At 38.1% G+C, this 14,086-nt stretch overlaps 1 protein-coding gene and 1 long non-coding RNA gene across 2 annotated transcripts in view; one reads left to right on the top strand and one right to left on the bottom strand.

Annotated features, from left to right (window-relative positions):
- LOC105223592 (protein dachsous) overlaps window positions 1-14,086 on the top strand; it is a 243,140-nt gene that overhangs the window by 134,447 nt on the left and 94,607 nt on the right. The gene's annotated exons all lie outside the window — the stretch shown is intronic.
- Window positions 6,262-14,086, bottom strand: part of LOC125775781 (uncharacterized) — a 218,036-nt gene continuing 210,211 nt past the window's right edge. Inside the window, exon 2 of the long non-coding RNA XR_007421380.1 lies at window positions 6,262-6,302. This is a non-coding gene — a long non-coding RNA (uncharacterized LOC125775781). The remainder of the gene's footprint in view (window positions 6,303-14,086) is intronic.

Genomic DNA, 14,086 nt, shown 5'->3' with positions numbered 1-14,086 from the left:
GCAAATCGTTGGACCGGCCGTTTGTCACTTCGTCGGGCAGGATGTGATTCGCACAAATTCAGCCGTGCTGCCTCTGTGTATGCGCGTACAAGTACAAGGGTGGACTGTTGAATGCGCTTATGTTGTGCTGCTGCTGTTGTTGCTGCTGGACGTTTGATTGTCCCAAAGTAGCTCTATTGTACGACTGTGTATGTGTGTGCAACAGACGAGTTTGCCGGTTAGCCACAATAAATTTTGTCAACGATTTGTTCTTATTGCCTTCGATTGTTGCATTGTTGTTGCGCTTCTGCTAGTTTCTGTTGTTGTTGTTGTTACTAAGGCAGTTTGTTCGCTTTTGGCAAACAGTGTTCCAAGCCTTGTGGTTGCATATTGCAAGCTTCTGTTGCTATTATTGTCATTATTATTATAGTTATCGCGAGCGTTCGTGTGACAGTGCGCGTCTGATACCTGACTGGCTTCCTTTCTTGGCAATCTTTGGAATCCGCTCATTGCTGTTTCTGCCACTTTTCCAGCGATTTATGTTTACTTGTTTATTCCTGTGTTATTCGTCTATTGCACTCGTGTGTGTGTGCGCTTCATCATGCGGCGCGGTGGGACAATTGTTTAGTTGGCGCAGCATCCTTTAGCCAATTGTCAAGCCAGTGGCTCTGGTCTCTCACCATCTGACACGTTGCCTAGTGCAGTTGTTGTATTGTCCCTACAGTCGCTTTCCATGAACGGATTTTGTATTTTGCGAATTGTCAGTCAATCAAACATTTGACAGCTGTTCGGTGTCATCAGTGCGGCGCTGTCGTTATTGTCGCCGACATCGCTGAGTAAACGTAAAGACACTCAGTGTTTGTGCATACAAATATTGGGCCGGCGCAAGAAGAGTTAGACAAGTCGCAAGTATCGCAGTTTTAGAGATATGTTATTATATTTAAAACTCCTCGATCGATTTGATGAAAAACTGTTCCTTTAATCATTAAATAGTTTGGATTCGGGTGCAACTTTGGAATGTCTTCTGGAAGAGAGTTTCAAAAAGGATGGTTTATAAAGTAAATATTATTATTTTTAGATTATATTGAACTCGGCATTATAATTAAACTCATCATAATTCAAGTATTTTTTAGATTTTAAGTCCAAAAACTAAGAGAGAAGAATATTTTGAATATAACTTTGAGAAGGGATAGTTTAGAACCCATTTATATCCTCAACAATTCTATGGCGTTCCAAACGAAATCTCTTTTCAAAACTTCTGGTGAATTTAGGGAAAATAATGAACGATATTTAGATTTACCTAAATTGTGAACAGAATAAAGCTATTTAAGAGTGAGTGTGACCGATAGCAAATTGGCGGTTTTCCGATATTCTTCTAAGGGGTTATACACAGTTGGGAGGTCGAAAAAAAGGCATTTTTCAAGAATTTTTTCTAAGCAAACTATTTGGTTTATTGATTTGAAACTTGGCGGGTATATTACGACAACCTTAAACTATATTCACATATTTTTTATTGCCAAAAATAATTATCGGGAACGTTGATATTGGCAATTTTGCAGAGGACCGCAAAAAAAAAGGCCTCTTGCGGAGAGCACGATATCTCTGAACTGGATCATCTAAAATGCAAAAACCAAATAAATTTCATTAATATTATAAATAATCTAGTGATTGATCGAAGGAACTAGCAAAAAAAAAATTTTTTGACAAAATGGCGGCTACTCAAAGCAAAAGGTTCGATTTTCGACCAAAATTCGGGTCTTTAATTGTTTATAAAAATAAGAAATTTTCATCGGATGGGGAAATCCTTCGCTTAATTACTAAAAAGTATAGTTAAGAAGTTTGTATAAAAATTTCAGACCGATCGGTTCTGCCGTTTCTGAGAAATCTTGCTCACCGACTTTGAAAACACCGTTTCGGAAAAACGGGTTTAAATTTTGAAAACACTTTACATGTAGTAGGCGCGCCTTCACTAATGTGTCTATAACTTCGAAAATATTCGTCGGATCGACTTGAAATTTTGTGTGTGCATACTCAGATATAAATACATATATTAAGAAAACGCAAAAAAAGAAAAAATTGATGTTTTGAAAATCCTAACTGTGTATAACCCCTTAAGTAACCAAATGGAAATAGTTAAACAAAGATAACAACAATAACAAAAGATTATAGAAAACAGCAAGGTGTGTCACCAGGAACATATTTCCACATGGAGCCACGTTTGGCCAATATAGAGGATGTGGTATTGCTACCGTATAATTTTGGTCAAATTTCACGAATAAATTCTTCTTTTTTAACAAAGGATAATCGCCAAACTGATAAAAAGACATGTAATCTCAGCGGTTGTTGCACACAAAGTAAACAAACATTTTAACGTGTTTCAGAGTGAGTTAATTTATCAACATACCAAAAATGCTTCGACAATTACACTCTCCAACCCGCGAAATTTTAATTTATTACGTTTTTATACTCTTGCAACACGTTGCTACACTTTTGTTCACGTATGAATGATCAGGATGATGACACGAGTTGAAATCTGAGTCTTTCCGTCTGTCCGTCTGTGCGACTGTGCACTGGAAAAATCACTTAACTTCCCAAATGATACTGTAAAAATAGATATAATTGGTTGATAACCTCGTTCACTACCCATATAAAGCTTCCTTTAAAAACTACTACCATAAAAGCCCATAAGTAAATAACTAAATGCGCCAGAGACATTCAATTTTACATTTGAGAAGGTATGGAAGAACTTTATGGGAGCAGGGGTCAAAATTAGACGATGGAGCCACAACAATTTGGAGATAAAGCTGCATATATGGCAACAGTTACTCCATCAATATCAACCAAATTTGGTATGTAATATTGCCTGGATATGCCAGTGCGAAAACAAATGATGTGACTACAAACACGTTCCCTTCCCTTATAGCGCAATTAGGCCTTCTTTACTTGATAAGTTTGTTTTTCAACATACCTCATGTATGAATCTCACTGTTTGGGAAACATTGGACTCCTCATAGATTTTTGTAAATTTTCAAATTCTCTCTTAAACATATTTTATAAATTAAATGAAAATACTGGCCCACACTCACGTATTTTCGCCCAAATTTAAGTTCATAGCAACTAGTATATTTCTAAATATATCCATAATTATGTATAGATATGTATATCACAATCATAGTCAGGTTTAGAAAATCATAAAACGGAATCCACAAAAGGTTTTACGAAACTTTGCACCAAATTGTCTACACAATGAATTAAGTTTACATTCTCATTAATACAAATATTATAAATTATCAATATGAGCAATTAATCTTTAATATTAAATCATATAATGACAAATAAATACCTTAATTTATGGCGTGTAAATAATTTTCACTGCGCTAATCTCGCCGCTTGAAACACGCCAACTCAAAAATTTGGTTTTATTGGTACCTACATACATACTTGCACACACATACATGCTATATAAAACCCAAAAATGTAAATAATTATGTATTTGGTCTGTGAAGTTTGGTTATTACATATATATCAAAGAGTTGGCCATGTTGGATTCAAAACAAAGGCGCAATTTGTTAACAGATCTCAGACATACACACACACTCTTGTAATTTTAGCATATTTGTCTAATTATATATATAGTAGAGTATAATAAACCGACACAGTTCGTTTTTGCATAATTATTTATTCAAATTATACTCATAAAGAGAATTAATAATAGAATGATATGCTAAATAGTTATTACTCAGACACAGAAATTCTTCTTTCATCGATTTTATGCCAAAACTAATCAAAATTACAAAAGCCTTTTCAAAAATATGTTAATATGAAATATAAAATATAATCTAAAATTCTTAGAAAAGAAATGTTAAGAGAATTTTAGGAACCGAAATCGTTAAAAAACTGTCATATTAAAGAATGAAAACAAATGCTTATTTACTACTAGATATGAGGAAAAAATTGTTAGACTTTGTTCATAATTTAAAATTATTAATTTATACTTCAAACCTATGACGTCCTCCTCAAAGTAATTTCACTTTTCTTTGCCCCAAATGATCTATCCAAATCCGATATTCCAACGATGTCAGTAAGATCTTTAACTGTTAATGGAACTTATTTGGTGAATAATTTCATTCATCATAAAAATCGCCGAATGCTCTTTATGTACTTCAGAAAGACATGTGTATACTAAACTTAATGTGACGTTTGACACTGATGTCACTGACAGTCACTCTCTCTCGCGAAATTTAAATTAAAATGTCTTACTGAAATGCTATTGTAGAAATTGAGGATTATTTATTTATAATATAATATAAAACAAGAAAAAACGTTAACTTCGGCTGCACCGAATGTAATATAGCCTTCACAGGTGCATTTCTTTTAGTAACAATGTGTCCAGTTTGCATGGAAGCTACGAGGTTTGTCAATTAAGTAATGAGACTGATTTTATTGCCGCGCTTGTGGTAAACCTGTGACCTTGAAATTCCCTTTCTCTTTTTCCAGCATCCCTCCTCTCTTTATTGATATATATACGAGGGCTGATATATATATTTCTGGCCTAATAATGAAAATAGGCATATTTATCAACGAAAATGGTTTTGTCTTGCTGCCCACACAGTCGATCGCTGTTTTGTTTCGGGCTCATACGCATAGATCCATGATTCGTCACCTGTGACGATCTTATAAACGTCTTTTGAAGCACCGCGATCGTATTTTTTCAGCATTTCTTTACACCAATCCACACGAGCCTTTTTTGAGCGATTGTCAAATTGTGCGGGATCCAACGAGAACAAACCTTTTTTACGGCCAGGTGTTCATGCAATATCGAGTGCTGGAGGGAAAAATGCATAGGCATGCCTCTATCTGAAGGTATGTTACATGACGGTCTTGCATTATCACTTCACGTACGGCATCGATGTTTTCTGGCACAACGGCTGTTTTTGACGACCTTCACGGAATTCGTCTTTGAGCGAGCGTCGGCCACGATTGAATTCGTTGTACCAGTTTTTCACAGTGCTATAGGATGGTGCTTCATAGGCATACAAAGATTTTAGTTCATCGATGCACTCTTGTCGTGATAATCCACGTCGAAAGTTGTGAAAAATGTTCCCACGAAAATGTTCACGAGTTATTTCCATTTTTTGGCCGAGATCAATTTTTTAATTCCCTGTAAATAAAACAATTCGAGATTAAATGACAAAACGTTCTGAGTGATGTTATGCTAAAAAACGTCGAACTTTCCAATGGAAATGTCAGATTGCACCTGGCAACACTTGGTGTTGCCTAGTCCAGAAATATATATAGCAGCCTACGTTTCTCTAGCTTTTTTAGTTCCCCTGCTGCGTCAAGTTGAGTAGACGTGTGTTTGTAGTGCTCGTCACGAAAATGGAAAAAGGAAATCAAGAGCAACGCGTCGTGATAAAATTTTGCGCCAGATTGGGCGAAACAGCTGCGGAAACGCACGCTAAAAATGTAAGAGTGTATGGTGATAGTGCTCTTAGTCGTGCCCAGGTGTTTCGATGGCACGAAGAGTTTAAGGAGGGGCGTGAAAGCGTGGAAGACGAGGCGCGGAGTGGGAGACCAGTCGAGGTGCGGACTGACGCGAATGCGCAGCGTGTTCGCGCATTAATCCGTGAAGATCAGCGTTTAACAGTTCGAATGTTGGCCTCGGAACTGAGTATGAACCGTGAACTATTGCCAAGTACTCGAAAGATTGCGAAAACGAGTCAACAGGGTGCGCCCAGACATCGCTCGTAACTGGATCCTTCATCACAATAACGCGCTGGGACAGACTGCCTTCAGCGTATCCCAGTATTTGGCCTCTAAAGGGATCGCCGTGTTGCAACAGCCGCCTTATTCGCCCGACATGTCACCCTGTGCCTTTTTTTTTGTTTCCTAAAACAAAATCGGTGGTCAAAGGAACCCATTTTGAGTCGAATACGGACAACGAGGCGCCCGTGACGAGGGTACTCGCGGACATCTCAGTCAAAGCGTTCCAGAAATGTTACGAAGCATGGAAAACGCGCTGGAATCGTTGTATAGCTGCCCAAGGGGACTACTTTGAAGGGGATGGCAGAGTTGTAGAATAATTTTCAAATATACGGTTTTTATGGAATCAGTCTCATTACATAATTGTCATACCTCGTATATGCTATAGTAATCCGATCTGAACAATTTTTTTCGGAGAGTATGTTATTACCTTAAGCACTAATCCATGTCAAATTTCGTGAAGATACCACGTCAAATGCGAAAGTTTTCCATACAAGCCCATGATTCCGATCGTTCGGTTTATATGGCAACTAAAGGGTGATTTTTTAAGAGCTTGATAACTTTTTAAAAAAAAAAAACGCATAAAATTTGCAAAATCTCATCGGTTCTTTATTTGAAACGTTAGATTGGTTCATGACATTTACTTTTTGAAGATAATTTCATTTAAATGTTGACCGCGGCTGCGTCTTAGGTGGTCCATTCGGAAAGTCCAATTTTGGGCAACTTTTTCGAGCATTTCGGCCGGAATAGCCCGAATTTCTTCGGAAATGTTGTCTTCCAAAGCTGGAATAGTTGCTGGCTTATTTCTGTAGACTTTAGACTTGACGTAGCCCCACAAAAAATAGTCTAAAGGCGTTAAATCGCATGATCTTGGTGGCCAACTTACGGGTCCATTTCTTGAGATGAATTGTTGTCCGAAGTTTTCCCTCAAAATGGCCATAGAATCGCGAGCTGTGTGGCATGTAGCGCCATCTTGTTGAAACCACATGTCAACCAAGTTCAGTTCTTCCATTTTTGGCAACAAAAAGTTTGTTAGCATCGAACGATAGCGATCGCCATTCACCGTAACGTTGCGTCCAACAGCATCTTTGAAAAAATACGGTCCAATGATTCCACCAGCGTACAAACCACACCAAACAGTGCATTTTTCGGGATGCATGGGCAGTTCATGAACGGCTTCTGGTTGCTCTTCACCCCAAATGCGGCAATTTTGCTTATTTACATAGCCATTCAACCAGAAATGAGCCTCATCGCTGAACAAAATTTGTCGATAAACACATTTCGAACCGAACACTGATTTTGGTAATAAAATTCAATGATTTGCAAGCGTTGCTCGTTAGTCAGTCTATTCATGATGAAATGTCAAAGCATACTGAGCATCTTTCTCTTTGACACCATGTCTGAAATCCCACGTGATCTGTCAAATACTAATGCATGAAAAACCTAACCTCAAAAAAATCACCCGTTATATGCTATAGTAAGCCGATCTGAACAATTTCTTCCGATATTAAATAATTTCTCTGAACAATAACTTATACTAAATTTCGTTAAGATATATCTTCAAATGAGGAAGTTTCCCATGCAAGCATTTGATTCCGATCATTCAGTTTGTATGGCAGCTATATGCTATAGTTAACCGATCTGAACAATTTCTTCGAAGATTACATTGCTGCCTTAGAAATACCAATACCAATATACCAAATTTCGTGAATATACCTTGTCAAATGCAAAAGTTTTCCATACCAGCACTAGATTCCGATCGTTCAGTTTGTATGGCAGCTATATGTTTTAGTGGTCCGATACCGGCAGTTCCGGCAAATGAGCAGCTTCTTGAAGAGAAAGTGACGTTTGCAAAATTTCAAAACGATATCTTAAAAAGTGAGGGACTAGTCACTATATATACAGATAAACGGACGATCATTTATATGTATGTATATACACTTTATAGGGTGTTCGATGCTTCCTTCTAGGTGTTACGAGTCCATACTTCGTGACAATTTTAATATATCCTATTCAGGGTATAATGAGTAAGTTTCTCCTTAATGTAGGTATAACAACATGATGGCCTAAAAGCGGAGCGTGGTCATTATTAATTTATTGGTTTAAATGATGATTTACAATATTGGTAGGCTTTCAGATAGCCCTCAACTAAGACAATTTGTAAATTGTAGTTAATACAGAAAAGTAAAAATTGGATCAGCTATGGAGCTGTCTCGCACTCTACCGTATACATAAATATTCCAAAGACAATTACGTATCACTGAGGTAATATTATTGCTTCTCTTGGGCTTACAAATATCTCATGAAAATATTTAATATAATTAAGAAAACAATTGCACTGTTTGCGCATCATATTTGACACTAAAACTGGCAATCTTTTGGAGAATTTTGTCGAGCGAAATTGACACGACAACTGTTTTGTTGAAAGTTTTTGAAAACGTCATTCGCAAGCCGCATGCAACGCATTTACGCACACATGCGATATTTGCGAAAAACAATTAACTTCATTACAGTCAGCTCGAGTTGTTGACATGGTAACAATGAAACCTTCAAACTTATCACAAAACGAAAATCTGTTTACGAGTATAAGAGTGAAAAAATCATTTACGCGTCTATATGTATGTTCGAGTACATAATATACTAGTAGGCACATAAGCTGGTGAATAAAAAGGAAAATATATGCACATACAAACATAATTATGTAGACAAGTGATGGCTGCATCAAATGCATGTATAACTAGTGTAGTTATTGCGCTAAGATATGCCGGCGTGCGCAAGAATGTATGTGTTTGGGTGTGGAGGCGCGCACGCACGCGCAAGTGGCGGATACAGCAAGGGCCGCGCTCACCGTCGCCAATGATTGTTAGCATGAAAGCGCCCCAAAGAAGATAAGTGATCAAATAATGAAGAAAAAATAATGGAAATGCTTACAACAACAATAACAAATATTCATCAGCAATAAAAGTAAATTCAGCAGCTGAAGGTTGAAGGCTAACAAAAGAAGATGTTGCGGGCAATGATTGCTGGCGAGCAAGCAATTGCCGAGATTGGCTGATTGGACGGTTGAGCAGCGGAGCGGTGAAGCGACCAGAATGGTTGAGTGAATGATGTGAGGGAAAAATGGCAGGAAAGGTGTGTATTTGCCATAATTTGCCAATGTAAATGCACCGGCGTCAGCGTCAGCGGCAAGAGCCAGCAATAAGTAGCAAACATACACACATACATACATGCAACATACGAACATGCAACAAAACTGTTTTGGGCGTGCACGGACACCGGTGCGTGTGTGCGTTGGCGTGCTCGCCTGGCCAGCCGAGTAGTACAGTGGTGGGCAATCAAATTTACCCACTTTATTGTTGCCTGAAAGACTACGTTTGGGGCACATTGTGGCCGCCATGCGATTGGTGGTCAACAAATGAAGATGCGGATGTGGCTGAAGATGTGTGCTCTCGGTATTTGCACAAATACAATGCAATATTTTCACTAAAAAAAAGGCGCACGGCGACCGAGGTCTGAACCGCTTGGCTTGATTCACTCATTCACATTTGCGACACAACACAAGCAACACAGGCAACTTTCAAAAGCATCTCAGTGAGTAAGTGAATAAGTGACTGACTGCCTGACTGACTGACTGACTTGCTGGATGACGTACAACTGACAGCACGTCATCATCAAAAGCAACTCACGCAAAACGCATTTACTTATTATTGCGATTGTTGTTGTAAATAAAATAACAACAAAGGTTACGCATGCACTTTCTCATTATACAGTTCATAATTGCCAATATCGTGATTATCATGTTGCCGCCGTTGGATCGGCGCTGCGTAAAGTACTTCGGCAATTCGCTCTTCGGAGCGCCACGCGGTTGCACAACGATTTTTGGGGGCTGTATAAATATTTTCATGGCACGATACAGATCGTTTGTATTGCCATACACATAAACATTGCACGTCTATAAAGCTGGACGGACACCATGCGCGCAACAGAGTATACATATGTATATACTTTTGAATATAAATGCTTTTGATTGCATTTCCTGCACGCCATGAATGCGCCTGCTGATTTGACGGAACAGTGTGGCAATTCAGTTTTAGTAGATAACTGCATCATAATCGTACAGAAAATATTTGCCTCGCAAAAACCTATACTTGACTCACATTTGTCCGAATTCGAATATGAATCCAATGCTAGCAGAAATATCAAAGTGGTCTCATCACAAGTTGGCAGGACCTTTGTGATATTTATACATTACCTGAATTATTAAATTATGTTTTGACATAATCACAAAGCGAGAAGAATATCTACGTCTCATTTTGAAAAACAGAATATTGAGCTAAAGACTGGATCATCCTTAAAACGATAGATGATATCCAAACTTACAACTGCCATACTGAATGTAAAATATACAAAGAAGAAATGTATTTAGAAGTCAGCTATTAAGGGGCTATACCAGTGTGACACTTTCAAAAAGAAAATTGTTTCGTTTGGTTTTTCGATAGCTTATACTATATTTCCATAAATATCCTGTGAAATCTCTAAGGCCGTATCTTGAATAGTTTTTGGATGGCAGCGTTCTAAAAAGCAACCACTCGGAGGTCCAAACATATATAAGTGAAACTTTAAACGCGTTTTTCTCGAAACTACATTTTTCAAAATTGATGGCATCATAACTTCATAACCAGTTAAGTCTCCAATTATATATACTAAACAAACTTCTCAGATAGTTTTGTAATAGCTTGACACAGTATTGTTTGACCACATACCAAAGAGAGAATATATTATATTTCACATTTGTCTACAATAAAAGATAAAAAAATAATACAGGCGACTGAAAATATTGACAAAATAAGGGAAATAATTCAGCCAAACTCCCTTATAAATACTGTTTCGGTTGCTCGAAAGCTACATAATGCACAATATAGCTGGAGACAAAAAGAATTGAACATACCACACGAGTTAACGAAAAAACCTTATGTACCGAAATTCCACCCACGAATCGCTGCTGAATCGCCATAAATTCGTTCCACTTCTTAGGTAGAATTGGCAGGGAATCATCTACTATGAGTTACTTCTCGCGAACAGAACAGTTGTGGAAAATAACCGAAGAATTGTGTTCTATCAATACATATTTATTGACTCTTTAGATGGTTATTAATAGGTCTAAGAAAAGTATCGTCAGAGTAATAGATACCATAACAGGGCACTGTTCATTTTGAGAACATGCGTCCAAAATGGGTATGCCCTGTAACAACATCTGCCGACGCTGCGGAATAGCAGGGAGCAAGGAACAATTTTCCACTTTCTCACAGATCCGACACAGAACACTTGGAATCCATCAAGCACCAAATCTTAAATGGATTTCTACTAAAAGCATATCGGAGATAAGTAGCTTCATCGAAATCTCAAAATGGTTTGAAAGAGAAGGTGAAACGTGATAGCAGATAAAAAAAGGTCTACGTATAGTGCATCAAAATGGCGCAGCAATGGCAATGCTAATTGAGCCCGAAAGACAACAGGGCTGCAATCCTACCTACCTATCTTTTAGATGGTTCGGGAGCTTATTAGGAAGGAGCTTCTGCATTCCTTACCAGACACCAACTGATTATTATCTTTTCCGGTCTATGATGAATGCTATTGCTGGTTAAAATTTCACCTCAAGAGCAGCTTGAGAAAATCGAATGTCACAGATTTTGGCCAGTAGAGATGAGTTTCACTAAAAAGGCATAGTTAATATGTATACCCTCCAAATTCCATTCTATTTATGCTAAGTAAAATCTTCAATTAAAAGTAAAAAAATAATAAAAAATTGTCAAGCAATTTTGAATAAAATTGTTTGCGGTTTTCTAGCACCATCGAAACACAGTGACTGCCACCGCCTGCGTGCTGCTTATTTTCCTATTATTTTACCTCTTCACTTTTAAAGTGAGGACGAACTACTTAGTCATCGTATAGATATGTACATATATACCAGTTTAGAATATGCCCGAATACCCGTACAACGGCAAATGCAGCTGTGAAACTGTAATGAAATCGAACGAAATCATCAGCATTGATCGACATTTGAGCCAAGTTAATAACAAAGTTGAAACCATAAAATAAAACACACTCCGCATAAAAGAAAAAATACACGCAACTATGAGCATAAAGGCACTCTGCCACTCAGAGCCTACCACAGGTATTAATGATACAACAAATGCACGTGTAAGCGCTTGCGCACGTATGCAGTATGCGGAAATCGATGCGTCTCGTATGCCGGCCGCAACTGAGTAATCGACAAGCGCGGACAAGCGAACACAACCAGAGCCAGAGCTGCATTATAGGAACGGAACTTTTGGCAGCAGCCACACCGCCTTCCAACCATGCGGCAGAGCGACTGGCAACACGATACGAAGAGCGAAATGATTTTTAATAATCGATAAAGAAAACTGCTTAGTGGCTTTTTATAGAAGGCACAGGCAATATAGGCTGGCGGAAAGAGTGGCAGCGCGAACAGGTAGGGCTGGATGTGGCTGGAGTAGGTCCACTCGCTCTAAGCGAAATTCTTTTGCGCATGCGAAGTACCATTCACCGCTTACGTACGTATGGATGTGTGTGCGTGCGTATGCGGACTATTAGTATGCATGGAGGCGCATTAAGTGCACTGCTATAGATATGTAAGGACAAGGCGGTCGAACAAAAACAAGTGCAATTCTCATACTCATCATTTTTAAAATTGCTTTCAACACCAGTTGGCTTATCCAATAATTACGATTTTTTAATATTCCCTGAAGTTTTCCTTTTTTCTGTTGCAAATGTTGCTGTAATTTTGTTTTATATCGCGCAATCAATAGCAAAAACAATTTGAGCAAACAATGTGTGAAAAGATTGGATAGGGGAAAAGTCAAATAGTAGTCAAGGTAAGAGGGAACTCAGTGCTATTCTTGAACTGTTGTTAGTGTTTTCGTTGTATCTACAACGTATAGGAATTCGCATTTGACCTCTAGACCAATATGCGCTAAGTATCTCAATGTACCTAAGGATTTAAGTCTAATGCACTTAGAAGCTCTACACTCACAAATAGACTATGTTAGGAAGTTTTTTTGTCAATAGCCACTTTTAGAAATTACTTAAAGACAGTAAACCGCCTTTCTTTCATTATGAAACTCTCTGTCATATTAAATTTCTGATTGCTATTGTTACGTTTTATTAATATTCTACGTTTCTTTCCATATTCTGCCCAAGTATATTCTACTTCCGCTTGGAAAGCAGTGACAAATATTTGTAAACGAAAAGTCGCCTTCGCGATTTGAGTCTGTGATATTTCCGTTATCTTTGGAAATTTCTAAAGTCTCTTTCAGTTTTTTAAGGAAAACATCGAAGGCGGAATTCAATGTAGTTAAACACTGGAAGGATAAGATCTGACTAGCATAATTTTTATAACTTTTTCCGGGAGCTTACAAAATTTTCTTTAGGTAAAAGAAATAAAGCAAAATTTTAAACAATTCTCATCACAAAAATATAAATTTCAGAAAAAAGAACATTTTCTAAAACTTTGTTAAGTTTTGAAACCCAAGGCCTTTAAAAATTCCTCTTCCAAATAAGAATAAATATTGCACAACTCAAGAATTTTGCAAATATTTAGAATCACAGAAAGTAGACCCACGCAAAATCTAGACTTCCATTTACAGATATAAAAAGTAGACATGTAACAGTAATTATGATCTAAACAACTGCAACTGCAGCAGCGTATGAAATACTTTTCTTTCACTTTCTTCCAAGCCACGCAATATCCACAATACCGCAATGCATGCGGCAATGGGTATTTGGCATTGTCCGTGCGCGTTCGTGTACGCGTGCGTAGAAAATGAGCCGCCATTTATAGCGTGAAACGGAATAGTTTCGAAAGAGCTATGACTAGCTGCGCAACAAGGAAACCGGCCAGCAACCTGCCCAGGCATTCGCAAGAATTTCTAAGCGTTGCAATGCCACGCGGGGCTCACTGAGCGTTGCATGTGTGAGTATTATCATTGGCACATAATTCAAGTTTATTGTTTTCAAAAACGCATTCAATAACCACTGAGCATTAAATGATTTACGACCACTGCGAAACAAGTGCTAGTTGGACCGAACTGAGTCTAGCCGACCGCAATGACTATGCGGTAATCAGCAATGTCAATAGCTAATGGCGAAATGTATGGATGTGATTGTCTAATGAAGAGCCGCGAGGTAGTCTCATACCTTTCCCAATGAGTTGCGCCACGGTGTAGGTATGTTTGTATGCCGGCGATGCGAACGATGACGACGCCGGCATTGACGATGATGCTGGCGAAAGATGAAGACGATAAACATCGAGTCGGAATAACAG

Source organism: Bactrocera dorsalis, chromosome 1 (assembly GCF_023373825.1).
Source record: "Bactrocera dorsalis isolate Fly_Bdor chromosome 1, ASM2337382v1, whole genome shotgun sequence".
Taxonomy (NCBI): Eukaryota; Metazoa; Arthropoda; class Insecta; order Diptera; family Tephritidae; genus Bactrocera; species Bactrocera dorsalis.
The sequence above is the reverse complement of the archived record's forward strand: the minus strand, read 5'-3'. Positions and strand labels throughout refer to the sequence as shown.